The 14533-nt window shown below is 45.6% G+C and overlaps 1 protein-coding gene across 4 annotated transcripts in view; it reads right to left on the bottom strand.

The window, feature by feature from the left end:
* Positions 1 to 10854, bottom strand: part of VGLL4 (vestigial like family member 4) — a 154097-nt gene extending 143243 nt beyond the window's left edge. The window contains exon 1 of one of the 4 annotated variants that reach the window (XM_082749551.1): positions 10239 to 10854. The gene's annotated coding sequence lies outside the window, so the exon portion shown is untranslated. Of the gene's footprint in view, positions 1 to 1300; positions 1439 to 6515; positions 8713 to 9151; positions 9434 to 10238 lie in introns of those variants that run through there. The other 3 variants (XM_082749552.1, XM_082749553.1, XM_082749554.1) reach the window with 3 other exon arrangements.
* Positions 10855 to 14533: the final 3679 nt, after the last annotated feature.

The following is a 14533-nucleotide window of genomic DNA, read 5'->3' as shown; positions in this document are numbered from 1 at the left end:
GGTCATGTTGGATCAAAAGCCTGAAGAAAGGTGCAGAGACAGGAATGAAAACCCAAGACAGGGAAACTGAGACCATTCTGGTCAGAACAGAGAGTCCCGGTTAAGAGAAGGAGAAGTTAAGTGTGGGTGAGCGCGATGTGGGTGGCTGTAGGAACAAGCCAAAGGCTAGCTGGACAGGTTTACACTGAACATGGTAGGCAAGAGGCAGCTACTATTTAGTCTCTGAGCAGGCTGGTGATCTGATATTAACGAGAGATCCTTGTTTAGCAGTTCTGGAGAAGATGGTTTGACATGACAGAGTGAAGTGAGAGGTCAGTAGAACCAGATCAGTTAGGAGGCTTCAACAGGAACCAGGTGTGAGAGAAGGACAATAGGGCTGGTTCAATATATGCAGGTGGGAGATGAAGGCCAGCAACTATCTAGCCACAAAAGACCTAAGCAAATACAGGTGGAAGAAAACAGTAATTTTAAAAAAAAAATTTTAAACCTTATGAAAATTAAAAAAAAAAAAAAAACCTTAAGGGTTTTACACCTCTACAATATTCACAACGCAATTAAAAAATAAAAAAACATGTTAGTAAAGTTGTGGGAGTTGGAGGGAGACAATGGTTACAGTGTTTGATGGAGGGTCACACCACACTGAGAGACAAGTTAGCATAGTGGTTATTTAAGAAGATGATCTTTAGACACCAAACCATCTGAGTTTGTACTGGGCTCAGCCACTTCCTATTTGCGTGTCCCTGGAAAATGACTTTACCTCTGTGGGTCTGTTTCCTCGTCTGTAAAATGGGAATATGAATTCCTATTATCCTTCACAGGGTGTTATAAGAAGTGAATGGGCTAGATAAAAAAAAAAAAAAAAAAAAGAAGTGAATGGGCTTTATATGTATTAAAATAATCTTTATCAAAATTTTTGCAAACATATTAAATAAACTGCAAATGATGATGGTAAATGTTTTGAAAAAGGGTGCTGACCACCACTTTACACGGCGACGTCTCTGAGATGAAGGAAAGTTGAGACCTCAAGTAGAGGAATTAGTCTTGCAAAGGGAGGCAGGTGGGAAGGAGACAAAGAGCATTTGAAAAACACCCAAGACAGACCCAAGCTGGGCTTGGATATTTGGAGGGAATGACCTCAGCTCAGGGAACACAAGGTGCCCACAAGGTGGGGCAAAGTAGTGACTGGTGGGGTATGACAAACTGAGACTTTATTCTCAGTGCAAGGCTGAATGGTCTTACACAGGGGAGAGGGACGCCTGGTTTATTATACATCCTTTATGAACCATAAATCATCTACTACCTTTTGCCAAAGATTACGCAGCATCCAGAAAATAAAGCCAAGTATATCCCAGTAGCACGTTCTCCTTTGTTCTCCTTTCCATGATGGTTTCCATTTTATAGTATCATGGTAACCAAAAATGCAATCACTTGAAATGCTCACACCTGAAACATAACATCATTCAAGTGAAAAGAAAGTGGTTTTGGAAAAAGACATCATGTGCACCTGTGAAGGTTTTCTACCCTCTTGCAACTCATTTCCAGTCTAGCCATTTACCTTTCCTGGGGATGACTGACAAATATGACCATAAGTCATCATAAACAGAACATACATTTTGTTTCATTTTGTAAGCAATGGTCTGTATTTTCTCTGCCAGCCCATATGCTTTACTGCAAGCTCCCTTATTGCCAAAACTAATAAAAAGCTTAAGGTGGAGAATAGAGAATAACAGATCAGTTCTAAAGCTACTGAAATGTAGGGACATTCAGTGCGAATGAAAAGCTCAGCTGTAAATCTGAATGCCATTATTTTGGACTTCCACAAAGAACTGTCCCTTTTTGATCAACAAGAGGACAAAAGCACCTATCTTGGAAATAGAATCACAGGGTATATTCGATTTTTTTTTTTCCAGGCAAGAGAACAGAATTTCAAGACATGTTACAGAAATGTTCTAAGGAGATTTCCCAAGTGAAAGCTACAGCACCAGGCCTGCCTCACTCCGTGGCTCTGCCAGGAAGTGGCCTGACTACATATTAATTTGGGGAAGAGTAGGAGAACATGGAGCAACCACCCTAGCAAGGGCGGGAAACCAGTGGGAGTGGGGAGAAGCACATTCAAACTGATGTTCCTGCCACACTGTCACTTGGCCAAAAAACACAAACAGGAAGACATCACTATCCTGAGATACTGATGACACCTCCAGCTTCCAGAAGCACGCTAATCAGGATCTCTAACTCCTGTTGGTCCTGCTCCATCCCTCTATCCCCTGCAATCAGGGCCACTTCCTGGGATAATCTAAACCAGCCTCAGCTAATAAAGCACAACTGGAGGGCAAGTTTAGGAATATGAACCCTCACACCATAGCAGGGGATTATGGCCCTTTGGCCATCAAGAATTTAGAGGCTTTCATTGTGTATCTCCTATTTCTATTAAAACTATATCCAAAACAAAACAAAACAAACTATACCCAGACCTTACAGAAGTAACATAAACGAAATATATATCACACTGTGGTCAATTTGGCCAGCTGTCCATCTCAGTGAGGAGGACAACTGAAATAAAATTTCAGACCAAATCATCACCAGGTTCTGGCAGCCACATGGAAGCATGACTTTGGGCACATCATACAGACGAGCATTACCCTCCTCACTGTTTTCTTCTCCATAGTGTGTCCAGCTGATGCCCCACTAACTTCTTGCAACACACATTCTTCCCATTAACACCCAATTCTCAACCATTCCTCTATGTTCTTGCTGAAAATATCTCGTTTGTGCGATCCTTTTTTTTTTTTTTTTCACACTTTACCATCTGTTAAATCAATGGAGCCAGGACTTGAGGCCGATTTTAACACTTTCACTTGTTCAGTCAACAACCACCACTTTGTTCTAGGCTTTGCTCTACAAGCCTAAGCCTGATTGTATGGGCCAGCCATTTAACCTCTCCAGGCCCAAGGTCCCTCACCTAAAGAAACTGGCAATAATGTTGCTCACTTCCTAAGTCACAAACTTGTCCTGTGGACTACATGATACAACGAAACTCCGGCCACCACATAACGCTGTAAAGCACATGCTTTTCCAAAACACACTCACGTAAATTATTTCACTGGATTCTCGCCGTAAGTTGGCCAAAGAGGATTATTACTATTCCTCTGCAGATGAAAAACCCAAGTGCCGAGAACGTAAGTGACTTCCTGAAAAAACTAAGACTAGAATCCAAGTCCCCTGACTCACCATCCGTGCTATTTTTACTACACTTAAGCTGATTTTCATAAAGACTTCTGGAGAAAAGCAGTTATTTATTTTTAGTTTTTTATTAAGCTATACCTCCCTTCCCAAAAAGAAACCCCTTCTATCATCAACCAAGGCAAGACTTCCAGTCTGTGTACCTCCCCTATAACTTGAGATACATCAACCAATAACTTCACAGTTTCTAAAGCGAGGAAAGGGAAACCAACCCTCCCCTCTTACAAATGAGAAAACGGTGTATTTTACTTTCTTTGAGGAGAGACAGGCATGGAGTCTCAGGAATGGTAAGCAAGCCAGGTGGAAAAATGCTCGCAGTCAGCGGGTTCTGAGAGTGGAACTAGTGACCCTGGCCACCACCCGCTCCACAGCTACAGAGCAATTAAAGGGAAGCCCTCAAGGCTTCAGGCTCTGAAAACGACTTCAGTATTAGGAAGGACAGTTTCCACTTAGTCACGCTCAAGAGAACCTGCTGTTGAGCTCCCATGGATAACTATTATGGAACAGTGAATGATATTTTCAAATCTGCTCCTTATTTGTATTCTCACAACTGTAAATTGTACACCACACTACTAAAGAGAGGCCAACCCTTACTCAAAACACTCTTCCAAGAGTCATACTGTCGGGATGCCTGGGTGGCTCAGTTGGTCTGCAGCTGCCTGCAGCTCAGGTCATGATCCCAGGGTCCTGGGACAGGGCTCTGGGTTGAGCTCCTTGCTCAGCGGGGAGCCTGCTTCTCCCTCTTCCTGCACTCCCCCTGTTCAGGCACATGCTCTCTGACAAACAAATAAACCTTTAAAAAAATAAAAAAAGAAGAAGAAGAAAAAGTCATACTGCCAAAGAAAGCATGAACAGACAGATCCTCTGCCAGGCCTATGTTCCTCACCTGGGCATAGGGCTGGTATGTGTAACTGACCCCTACTGCCTAATGTACAGCACCCCACCAAGTACCGTGTCAGGGCCTGGCCAGCTTCCACTTACACCCGGTTCCTCACTTCTACTCATAGCCACTCCTGAAAATCTATTCCAAGGCCAAGTGTATTAAATCTGAACAATATGCCTAAACGTTCTATGCTTATTTCCAGAGAACTGAAAATACATATGTATAAAATCCCTAGTTGGGCTTTTAGGTGCCTACCAATCTCAAACAGAAGCCCCAGAATAAGAGTCAGCTGATGGCAGTCCTTCCATCGTAGAAAACTAATAAAACCTGGCAAGCTGGGACAGTCTTATACCCTTTCATAATGATATAAGGCCCCTCCTATGAAAGCTCTGCGGGAGGTAGTCTACGGGTTGGGCAGCCATCCATCTCTGGTCCTCCAAAGTGGGATTCGTTAGATGGCGAAACAAGGAAAGCTCAGGTGTCTGCCATCAACTCGGCTATGCCTACTTCTGGTCTCCACCTCCCATCGTCTCAATAGAGACTGAGATCCCAGACAGCGGGGGCTGAGTAAAGGGTACCACTCTGGATGGAAACTCCTGAACCAATGCTCAACTCAACCACTTCAGGTTTTCCGATGCTAAAATGGCCCAAGGCTTGGCTCTATGGACCCCCTTGACCGCCCCTCCCCCAGGATATGATATTTAGTCGTCTTGATGACCCTGGCAACAGGAGCTGCCAAGCAGTGCTACCATGCAGAAACTAAATCCTCCGGTCCTATAATACAGTTTGGTATCAGTGTCAGCTCTACACCTGCACAGACAGTATGAAAGCTAAGTCATGTGCCAGTTGAGAGTCATGTATATAGCAAGCCCAATGTTACACAACTAAACTTAGGTTACAGCATATTTCCTGACCTTTTATGTGAGACTGCCTGGTGCTGGTAAAAAATCCTCATTGCTGGCTGAAATCTACTTATCTCCCCCAAAGGATCCCCCAGGAACTGTACGGGCCCACACTAACATGTGTCTAAGTAAAAAATAAAATAAAATTCAAGTCTGGATTTCTGAGCAGACTACCGATTCCCACCATTTCTTGACACTGTTGTCAGATAAAAATGAAGTATCCTTGGGGCACCTGGGTGGCTCATATGCTGGCCTACAGCACAACATATGAAATAAAGGAAACTGGCTGGGTTTTTTAATTTACTCTGGATATGCCTGTTCCAGCCATTTCTTTTATTTGGAAACTTGGAATTTCCTATTCACAAGTCCTAAGGTGCCCCCCTTCCTCTCAGTCTGTTTTGGGGTTTCTTTTTGTTTGTTTGTTTGTTTAGTGGAGCCCAAAATGGGCTCAAACTCACAACTCTGAGATCAAGACCTAAGCTAAGATCAAGAGTTAGATCTTCAACACACTGAGCCACCCAGACATCCTTCTCAGGGACCTTTTACCCCCAAGAATGAGAGACATGAATTTGCATCAAAGTCTAAGGTGGCATACATCCCATAATATGTAAGTCTAACTGTCCACTGTTCCAAAATCTCAACTCAGCCTATTAAAGCCTAGATAAAACCTTCTAACCCATGACACATTATACCATTAGGAAGCACTCTACTTATCAGCATCAGTATATATGCTCAATTCTCATACTTCACGCAGCCATGCTCTCTAAAGTCTTCAAGAACGCTGAATTACTGAACACTGAGCCACTGCTCCTAGGGGAAGCACATGGTTAGGTTCCTTTGAGCCACTGGTTACATTTTTGTCAACTGATCAACAAATCTTGTTTTTAGGTGTGTTTCTGTTTAAAGACACCTTATGTGATATCTATTACTGATTCATTCACATTGCGTTTATGGCCAACAGCACTATAATTCATGCCTGAATGAAGCTTATCTAATGCACATATTTTCACCATGTATTTTTTCTAAAAGGCACATCACAGCCTCCTTGCTCCTGGGATCACTATGCTGGGAGGGCCACTGTAAACACCAAAACCAACAAAAAGCCTCCAAAGGAGAAAAATATGGCACTAAATAGACCACAGGTAGGGAGTACAGTGTGAGAACTGAAACAAGAAGTCAGAGTAGTTTGCCTTGTCTGACCTTGCCTGAGAAGTGTGCACTTAGGTAGACTCATATTTTTCACCACTCAGTGCATGTGCAGAGTGACAGAGAAAGTCTTGCAAGTTCAGCTTCAGGCTTCCAAATAAATTGTGGTAAGTAGATGAAGTAAGAAATCCAAGGAGGCACCGTATCTGGTTATCAGACCTGAGGCATGAGACAATGCATTTTACAAGGTTTTCCTCCTTTGCAAAGCAACTGTCACACGCGTCCCGGGTAGCAAGAATTTTTCTGGTTTCAGCACCTCCCACTTATGCTCTTGCTTTTCTTACCTTGACAGTTTATACTCAATATTTGGCAGCCCATTTCTTTCTTCCTTCTCTTCTTTCTTTCTTTCTTTCTTTCTCTTTCTTTCCTTCCTTCTTACTTTTGATCTTATTTATTTGTCAGGGAGAGAGAGAGAAAGGGCGCGCGCGCAAGCACAAGCAGTGGGAACAGAGGTGGTGGGAGAAGCAGGCTTCCCATAAGGAGCCCGATACGGAATTCAATTCCAGGACCCTGGGATCATCACCCAAGCCAAAGGCAGACTCTTAACTGACTGAGCCACCGAGACATCCCAGTGGCAATCCAATTTCTAAGCAGTTGTTGTTGCTGTAGTTGTTTTAACATGGTCAGAATCTAAATGGCTACAGACTGTTGGCAGCATTCCCTCTTCTCTCCTATTAGGCTCATATCGACTTCATTACCTTTAGTTTAGATGGCCTCCCTAAAACAATCACAAATGAGCTTCAGTTATGCACAAACTTAACACGCAAATATTTTCTCTCACCAGGTTCTGCAAGAGCTTACCTAACACAGGCCAAACACCAGACTTGATATGTGTTAAGACTGCTACAGTGTCGAAATTGTAGTTACATTAAAATTTTCCCCAATGTATGTGAATTTTACCTCCTGAATTTACAACTCTTATTATTTTATGAAGTCACAGTTACTTTACTTGTATTTCAGGAAGGTAAACTAGAACCTGCATGGCAAAACTACCCAGGAAAGATGCTGAGAAAAGACACAAAGTAAAATCTTCCTTGGGATTTGTTTTGGCAACCACCAAAGGTTCTCAACAAGGCTGACTCCATAAGCAGTTAAAAGGAATTTCCCCTTACAGCACTCTTGTCAAACAGAACATCTGAAAGTGAAAGTTTTGGTTTCATAATGATTATGTCTGTAAGAACGGTTAAACTCTTCAGGTAAACTCATAGTACTAAATCAGTTGGGGGAAGGGGCAACAACTGTCATTAAGAAGCTCTCTCAAATCTTTAAAGGCTTCTATAATAACATAATACAAACTACTTTCAAAGCACATTATTCCGTCCAATTCCTGAACTTCTGTGATATGTTGGGAACAAATACTATTACCCTCTCACAGAAAGAAAATCAAATACAAAGAATAAGTAGAAGTAACTTCTTCTGGTCACAAACTTAATAGGTGACAGAGATTGGAGTTAAAATCAAATCTCCAGAAATAAGCCAGAGCTGTTTTTACTACAACATTCACAGTTTTGGAATGTAGTCCATGGTTATTTATAGCAGAATTACCTTCTTAATTGTATTGTGTTTGGTCAACATAAAAATTAGTTTGCATTAGCTTCCAAATGGAAAGCAAAAGCAAGCTGCCCCAAACTGTGACAAAAACAGTGGCAGGGGAAATCAGCCTGGGATTAAACGTACACGAAAATCAAATAACTATTTGAGGGGTTTACATCATTTCTACCATGAGGGAGATGATTTTCAGCCAGATGCAACAGGAAACACACAGAAGAAAAACAATCAACCAATCAACCAACACAAAATTGTGTCTTGAGTATAAGACAACAAACTTCTAAAGGAAAGTATTTCTAAATGCATTATTTAAAATTAAAGCATTGAGATTTAGAGACGATAAACAACTTGTTCCAAGTTCGAGTCGTACCCCATAAGGCTGTACCCCTAAGCTCTCTTTCAACTACCCACGCTACTCCTCACAGTCATGCGCGGCAAGGAGGAAACAATGAACATTGCAAGTTAGTGGACTAGAGGAAAGAGTTAAAGTTTGGTATGCTAAAATGGTATGCAAAACGGACCTTCAAATACTAATAGAAAAGTATCGTTTCTTGGTTTTGTCTTTGAAAGTTCAGAGGAAACAAATGCAAGCCTTTGCCTTTATTCTTGGATTTAGAAAAAGATTAGCAAAATCTACAAATTGGAAGATAGTACCTTTCAAACAGAGGGAGCAACTAGCTGCGATAAAAGCTAGAAGTGGCCCCGGGGCTGCTGGTTCTTATTAACCACAAAGAAGGAAATACAACCAGCAAACATACAGCACCAATGATCAAAGTGAAACCGATTTTTTAAATCTCCAACATTAAATAGATGACTATATGCCAGTAAAGAGCAAAGAAACTAAGTTAATAGCCCCAGCAAGTACTGTCATCCTAACCTAAGACATTTCAATGCCTCAGTGTCAGGAATCAAAGGAGACTTTAAGCAAAAAAAAAAAAGGAAAAGACGTTTGCGTTTCGTTGAGGCCTGCACTCGGTGCTGGAAGAGTGTGCCGTTCTGTTTTGGAGAGGGTCAGGGAGTATAGGAAGAGAAAAGAGAGACCCGTCCCAGCAGCCCATCCTCAGCCCCTTCCCTCAGTCCTGCACCCAGCCCTCCTTTGCCTCCGGTCAGGACCAAGCATCTACAGGGCGCGCCGAGCCCCTTCCCAGCGCCGCGCCTCGCACTCCCAGGACGCCTTGCTCGCGGGATCCCCCAGCAGCCGGACCTCCCTCTAAGAGTCCCTGAGCTTCGGCTCCAACCCGGAGCCTCGAATTGCCCCGCGAAAACCAGCCGCCGCCTCCCTCTAGGAGGACGTCCTCAGTCCTGCCCAAGTCAGCCCACCCGGAGTTCCCCCGCAGGCCAGCCCTCGCGGGCCGAGTCCTCCTGCACTCACCGCCGGGCGGCTCTGGGCTCGCCCGCCTTGAGCCGGCCGGGCCCCGTGGGGGGCAGCCGCGGGGTGGAGGCGGGACCGCCGGGCGCGCGGGGCGCACTCCGAGGGCGCGCCGACGCACAGGCGCGCTCGCGCCCGCGCTCCCGCACCGACTCCCCCTCCGCACACCCACTCGCACACGCGGGCGGCGCGCGCCGAGCCGGGAGCCGGCGGACGCGAGCGCGGAAGCGCGAGGAATCCCTGGAATGAGGCGCCGCCCGCCCTCAGCCGGGCACTGCCGGGCTCCGCCTGGCCCGCCAGACCACGCCCCCGGACACGCCCCTCCCACCGAGCAGGTGGGCGGCAGAGGCCAGGTGAGCCTGCAGGGAGGCGGGGGCGGGGCCTCGTGCAACGAGGAGAGGCGCGTTTCCCCTCCCCCGCCCGCCGCACGGCCGGCGGCGGCTCTCACCTACCGGGCGGGTGAGGACGCGCTCGGGCGGGGAACCGCCGCGGCGGGCCCGGAGCCGCGCTGAGCCCCCGGGAGGAGGCGCCAGGTCCCGAGGGTGCAAGGACCCGGCATCTCACACACATCTATGCCCCTCAAGGCCCAGCCGGTGGAACACCTTCAGTGTGAGTGTACACGCACAAACGAAGCTGTTGTGCGCGCCCAGGTGCCTGCTGCTGTGGGCCAGTCACGTTCCCCACACGCACACAGTGGGCCCACGCACCAATGGACAGAGTACACGTGACACCAACGTCCACGGCTGAGCCGTACTCCACACCCACTGGACCTGCCGCCCCTGTCCCGCCACGCGCGGCCGGCAAGTGCCAGAGCCTTTAAGCATGACCTGCAGCACCACGGCTGCCCTCGGCTTCACACCCGCACCCGTCCTCTTTTCGAGAAGCAGCCGCTGCCAGGGCGTCCAACCCCTCCGGCGCCCGGGGACCGGCAATCCCACCCGGCTCACCGCGGGACCTCAGCGCACACGGGTGCCTCCCGCACACCCCGGACTCCCAGCTCCCCGGGACTCCGACCTGGACCGCTGCCTCACTCTATCGTTAACCACACACCCAAGCCAGACTGCCCAGACAGGCCGGCGGCCACACGTACCTGCAGGTACAGGTCGCACTTGCTCGGGGAAGTGTGTGCTCAGGTGCCACTTCGATCAGAACGGCCGCTGCAGTCCCGGGCACTCAGAAGCGGCTCGGTTTCCTCCCATTACAGCATTTTACCTCCACCACTCACTTCTCTCTCTCTCTCTCTCTCTCTCTCTCTCTCACACACACACGCACTCACGCCCCAGGCGCCCAGCAGCGTCTTTCCTCCCCCTCCCTCGCCCGGAGGAGGAAGTCCTAGTAAATGAAAACAGTGTGGAAGGGAGGGAGCGGAGGAGGAGGGAGGGAGGTGGGAGTGGAAAGAGCCCCTTCCAGCCGCTCACACAGCAGTGTTTGCTGTGTTTGGCAAACTCCAGGAGTCCACAACCCCGGCTGCTCTGAAATGTGCCCGGGGAGGGGCAGAGGGGAGGAGGTGAAACATTTCTAATTGGTGCAGGTTCTCATTACAGCAGCAGCGTAGACATGTGACCACGAAAAGAAAAGCCCTGTCTTTAATTTTTTCCTGTCATTCTCTAGAGATTTGGGGGGAGGGGGGTTAGAGGGGGTGGAGGCCTGATACTCCGGTCTCCGGCAGCCCTTGCCCCATTGTTTTCTCGTACTGCCACAATTAAGAAAACATTTGCTTAACATATCCAGCCGCTAACTTCATAAAATAAATAGTCAGAGACTGGACTTCCTCTGGTTTGCTTTAAATGGCTTCGGGTTGCTCGCCTTCTGGCTGTTCTCAAACCTGGGTCGTTATTAGGAGCTCCTGCTACTATAGGGCTTTCCCTGGGAGAAGGCTCTGCTGAGAGGCAATGATAACAATAAAAAGAAATACCAGCTTACATTAATGCTGGGGCGGGGGCGGGGGGCGGTGTAGAAGAGGGGGTGCTTTGCCATTTTTAAACTCTTATGGCATCTGTGACCTAATCTGATCATATCAGATCACAACATATTACTTCATTTGATCTTAGCCCCACACCCCTGGGTAGCAGGACAGGTATTAATAGTTCCATTTTACAGCCAGAGTAGATGTTCTCCCTAAAGCAGGTAGAGGTGTTGCCTGTACCAGAACATGGGTCTTAGGGCCCCTGGTGAAATATACTCTCCTCCAGGCCACACAGGACGACTGTAAATGGGAACCCAAGTGACAAGTCAACCCTAGCATAGCCGTCCCTGGTCTCTCAGTCCCCAGATTAAAATTCACAGATTAAATCTGGGAAGACTCCCAGTCTTCCCAAAGATATTTTTACTTAGACTCCATGTTACTTCATCACTAGTTTTAGACAAGGAGGGGGAAAAAAACACCCTGAAAAGATCATAAAGAGGAGGTTTTCATCCTGCCAAGTTAGGGCAGGGCATGAGGAAAGAATAAGGACTGCATGGGCAGATTTCAGGAAGTGTGGCAAGACAGAAAAAGGGCTTGGGATTTGGACAGACCTGGATTTGAATCCAAACTCTGTTTGTGTTTGTTATAGGATTTTGGGTATGTCATCAAGCTCAGGTTTCTCATCTGTAAAACAGATAATTCTTACCTTGAAGATCCATTGCAGGGACCAAGGATTACGCAGAATATTGAATGAATACTCACATCTTCCTCCTTCACTCTTCCTACCTTAAATCCAGTCCTGCTGTGGCACGTTATAAACAGACACCCACTTTAACATGGGGGGGGATGGGAATATAATTTGCCCAGATAATGCAGATGAATAATGATAGCAGTAATAATACAACTACACATTTATAAAATGGCTTTGGGGTTTACAAAGTGTTCCCACATCATTATCTCATTTGATTTTTATGACAATTCTGCCATTTGTATGCTGCTAAATGATTTCCATTTGGGGTCAGTGTGGATGTCCTAAAGCTGCCTCTTTAATTTCCATCACTGCTCAGTGCAAACCTTACTCTGCAGATAAATCATGGGGACAGAAGGCCTTTTCTCATGGATGTGACCAGTCTTCGACCTTTCCAAGAATTAATCTCACTGCTTCCCTTACGTCAGCATTAGTGTGACTTTGCTCTAGCAACATCGAAGCATGGTTGTTTGAGCCTGGCTGTTTTAGTTGTGCAGAAGAAAGACACACTCAAGTTATCCTAAGAAAAAGGGGGTGTGCCTTCAAGATGTAGGTGGACCAGAACTGGACCATGTCAGATACATAGACTATTCACACAATGGGATATTAGCAGCCTAAACAAACGACATATGCTAACACATAACAATAGGGATGAATCTTTTTTTTTTAAAAGACTTATTTATGTTAGAAAGAGAGAGAGTGTGTGCACATGCACAAGTGGGAGGCGCAAAGAGAGAGGGAAAAAGAATCTCAAGCCGACTTCATGCTGAGCTGATTTCACAATCCTGAGATCAGCACCTGAGCCAAGTCTGTGGCTCAACCTACTGTGCCACCCAGGTACCCCAAAAATGATGAGGGTTGACAATAATAGGTGAAAGAAGTTAAGTCCCACAGGATTACATACAGCATAATATCCTATTTGTAATGTTACAAATAAAATGAAAAAGAATTGTAGGAGAACATACACCTACAGTAACACTAATACAAAAGAATAAGGGGATGATGACCAGAGGATTCAGAGTGGTAATTACCTAGGGAGGGGACTGCATTGGATGGGTGGGAGCGGTCACTGGTTAGATGGAGGTTATCGTCAAGCTCCACACTTTTGGACGGTGGATTCACAGGTTCACTATTAACAATAACCACTTAAATGATGGTGGCACAACAGTATGAATGCCTAAACCACACACTTAAAAATGGTTAAAATAGTAAATGTTGTGCTATGTGTATTTTACCATAATTTTTTAAAGGGGGGAAGGGCGCTTTAGGAAAAATACATTGGGCAACTTTCTAAAAACAAAACAAAAAAAACTTGCTGAAGTAGCTAACTGAAAAAACAAAGGTTGTACAGGGACCATTAATGAAAATGTGCTTCAAACCAAGGATTTTATAAATGTACCAGAATTTTTTTTTTTTAAGTAAACTCTAGACCCAATGTGGGGCTTGAATTCAGGACCCTGAGATCAAGAGTTGCATGCTCTACCAACTGAACCAGCTGGGCACCCCAGAAATATTTTAAAAATATTTATTTATTTATTTATTTATTTATTTTAGAGAGAGAGGGAAGGAGTGGGGGCATGCAGAGGAAAAGAATCCTCACACAGACTCCCCAGTGAGTGCAGAGCCCAAGGCAGGGCTCTATCTCAGGCCCCTGAGATCATGACCTGAGCCAAAATCCACAGTCAAACGTTTAACCAACTGAGCCACCCAGGTGCCCCCAGAATTTTTTTTTTTTTTTAAGAAAGAAAGAAAATCCAGGAGGTAGGTGAGCAGAGGTTGAGAAAAAACAAAATTTGCCCTGAATTGATCATGGTTGAAACCAAGTGGTGGTTACAGGGGGGTTGTTATACTGTTCTGTCTGCTCTTGCCTGTGTTTGAAATTTTTATATTAAAATGTTAAAAAATTAAAAGGAAAAGAAAGTATGAAGGACCAAAAGAGACTCTGTGGACTATTATCCTTACTCCTGCACAGTCCACAGTATTATTGGTCAGTCCTCCTCTCTGTTTCTCTGGGCCCCTCCCTAGCTTAATTCCTTACCCCTCCACCAAGGAGCTCCCTGGTCACTACTGCTCCTCTTGGCTTTTGCTCCCCTGGTAATGGACTCCCTTTGTATCGTCATAGTTCACATTGTTCATGGAGACAATCTGATTCTTCTCTTCCTGCTTGTCCATAGAAAGGGCATCAGTCTGATCTACCTTGAAGTGGGGTGTCCATAAGGGTCTATGAGGGCCCGTGACATCAGGCACAGTCCAGGAAGAGAAAGGATAGGGCAAGGGAGAGTGGAAACTATGGGATATATAACAGCCACCAGCAGCAAGACTCTGACCAATGCAACATGTTGAAAGGCCCTCAGTTGTTAAATCAAGTGAGAGTAAGTCCTTTGCTTTTCCATTTGCTCCTTACAATTTAAGCCTCTGCAATGACTCAGTATTGTAAAAACAGGGCTGTTGGTTTTTTTTCCCACCACCAACTTCCAAATAAGTAGTTTATTTTCCAATATGTACTCTCATGTCATACTTCCAAGAGGGAAATTGGAGAAACACCAAGATGGCTGCCAATATGAAGTGCTCATAGTATGTAGAGACTCATTATTCTCTCAGTACATTAACCTGCTGAGGAAGAAATGTCCTTTTCTACCCCATGGCCCTTTGCTTATAATGTGCTCACAGGAATTTCTCCTGTTCTCCTCTTCACGCAAAATTGTTTTCATAAAGAGCGCTGAGGGAACAG

Source organism: Mustela nivalis (genome assembly GCF_964662115.1).
Source record: "Mustela nivalis genome assembly, chromosome: 1".
In the NCBI taxonomy this organism is placed as follows: Eukaryota; Metazoa; Chordata; class Mammalia; order Carnivora; family Mustelidae; genus Mustela; species Mustela nivalis.
Note: the sequence above shows the minus strand (reverse complement) of the source record. Positions and strands in the feature narration are given on the sequence as shown.